At 45.9% G+C, this 2,571-nt stretch overlaps 1 pseudogene; it reads left to right on the forward strand.

Annotated features, from left to right (window-relative positions):
• The first annotated feature begins 2,139 nt into the window (after positions 1–2,139).
• LOC133382571 (5S ribosomal RNA) lies at positions 2,140–2,258 on the forward strand (annotated as a pseudogene).
• The last annotated feature ends 313 nt before the right edge of the window (positions 2,259–2,571 follow it).

Raw genomic sequence — 2,571 nt, forward strand, 5'->3', positions numbered from 1 at the left:
GATTATTTTTTAATTGATTTTACTGTCTGTTGTCGCCCAAAGGTGTTGTATTAACATTATAGGGTTAGCGGAGCTAGTGGTTTACCGTTGCTCTGCCGACTGAGCGCATGCGCCCCAGCCAACATGGATTTATGAAGAACAAATCCTGCCAAACTAATCTTATCTCGTGTTTTGATCGGGTAACCTCCCTTGTAGACTGTGGGAATGCTGTACACATAATATATCTCAACTACAGCAAAGCTTTTGACAAAGAGCCCCATGATATTTTGATTAGCAAGCTAGTTAAATGTGGGCTGGATGGAACAACTATCAGGTGGATCCACAGTTGGCTCCAGAATCGTACTCAAGAGTGCTTATCAATGGTTCCTTCTCAAACTGTAATGAGTGGGGTACCATAGGGCTCAGTCCTGGGCTCAGTGCTCTTCAACATTTTTTATTAACGACTTGGATGAGGAGGTACAGAGAATGCTTATCAAATTTGCAGATGATACAAAATTGGGGGGCACAGCTAATACCGTGGAAGACAGAAACAAAATTCAAAGGGACCTTGATAGGCTGGAGCTGGGCTGAAAACAACAGAATGAAATTCAACAGGGATAAATGCAACATTCTACACTTAGGAAAAAGAAACCAAATGTACAGTTTTAAGATGGGGGTTACTTGGCTCAGCAATACAACATGTGGGAAGAATCTAGGAATTGTCGTTGATCACAAGCTGAATATTAGCCAACAGTGTGATGTGGCTGCAAAAAGGCAAATGCTATTTTAGGCTGCATTAACAGAAGTATCATTTCCAAATCGCGTGAAGTATTAATTCCTCTTTATTCAGCACTGGTTAGGCCTCATCTTGAGTACTGCATCCAGTTCTGGTCTCCGCACTTCAAGAAGGATGCAGACAAACTGGAACAGGTTCAGAGGAGGGCAACAAGGATGATCAGGGGACTGGAAACAAAGCCCTATGAGGAGAGACTGAAAGAACTGGGCATGTTTAGCCTGGAGAAGAGAAGACTGAGGGAAGATATGATAGCACTCTTCAAGTACATGAAAGATTGTCACACAGAGGAGGGCCGGAATCTCTTCTCGATCGTCCCAGAGTGCAGGACATGGAATAATTGGCTCAAGTTGCAGGAAGCCAGATTTCGACTGAACATCAGGAAAAATCTCATAACTGTTAGAGCCATATGACAATGGAACCAATTACCAAGAGAGGTAGTGTGCTCTCTGACACTGGAGGCATTCAAAAGGCAGCTGGACAGCCATCTGTCGGGAATGCTTTGATTTGGAATCCTGCATTGAGCAGGGGGTTGGACGTGATGGCCTTATAGGCCCCTTCCAACTCTACTATTCTATGATTCTAAATAAAATGGCGGCAGCCTTGACAAATGAATGAGCGAGTGGATGGGTTGTGTGGGGCAGTGGCGGCAGCATAGGCAGGTGTGGGTGGGTGGGCAGGTGGCCAGCAGTGGCAGAGTTTGTCCAGGGTGACAGTGCAACAGGCAAAGCAAGCCAGTTGGGGAAGGGAGTATGGGTGCCAGGGAAGTGGTCACGAGGGGAGTGAGGAGTTGATAGGGGGTTGCCGAGCAGAGCAAGCAGGGGTACAGAGTCCCCCAGTATTTAAAATAGTTTCATATGGGTTTCTATCTGAGGCCAGCCACCAAGCTAGGGGCCAGGTTTGTCTTTCCTTTGATTAAATAACTTACATCATGCTATGAATAAACAAAATGTATCTGAAGGATATCTTTTAGAGTATTTTGTGTAAGTAATTATTCTGCGTGCTGTCTGGTTGGTCCTGACCCATGACAGTACCTTATGGGTGGTAGCTCCCTATCTGTAGGATGTCCCCCCTGGAGAAATGTGTTTGCCTCCCTCATTATTGACATTCAAGAGGAATTTTAAAACATTCCTGTACACCCAGGCATTTGATGGCTGAAAGATACTATTCTCAGCAATCTGAAATTATTAGCTGTGAGAACATGGGGTTGTTTTTAGATAATGTTTTTAAATGTTCTTAATTGTTTGCAAATGTTTAAAAGAGGTTTTATTTTAATTGTATTGTTTTTGCTACTCTGTTGTTTACTGTCCTGGGCTACATTGAGAGAAAGGGTGGGATAGGAATTTAATAAATAATAATAATAAAATTTCTGCGGCCATACTACCCTGAACACACCTAATCTCATCCAATCTTGGAAGCTATGCAGGGTCAGGCCTGGTTAATACTTGGGTGGGAAACCACCTGGGAATACTGGGTGTGGGAGGCAGGGCCAGTGCCAGACATGCAGGGGCCCTTGGGCACCAGCTTGCCCCAGGCCCCGGTGCATGTGTGCATGCACATCCACGCATGCGTGCGCGCACATGCCTACCTCTCACAGGGAGCTTCTTCCACCCACCCGTTCACTGGCTCCATCTCTCCTGTCTTTTGCGGCTGCGCGGGATGCTATGTGCACACATCACTGCCATCAACCAAGATCGCGGTGGAGGCTTCAGTCCCTTAGGGAAACCTAGGCCACCATCTTGGTTAATGGCAGTCCTGCGCACACATCCTGCGCAGCCGCAAAAGACAGGAGAGACAGA

This window comes from Rhineura floridana, chromosome 3 (genome assembly GCF_030035675.1).
Source record: "Rhineura floridana isolate rRhiFlo1 chromosome 3, rRhiFlo1.hap2, whole genome shotgun sequence".
Taxonomy (NCBI): Eukaryota; Metazoa; Chordata; class Lepidosauria; order Squamata; family Rhineuridae; genus Rhineura; species Rhineura floridana.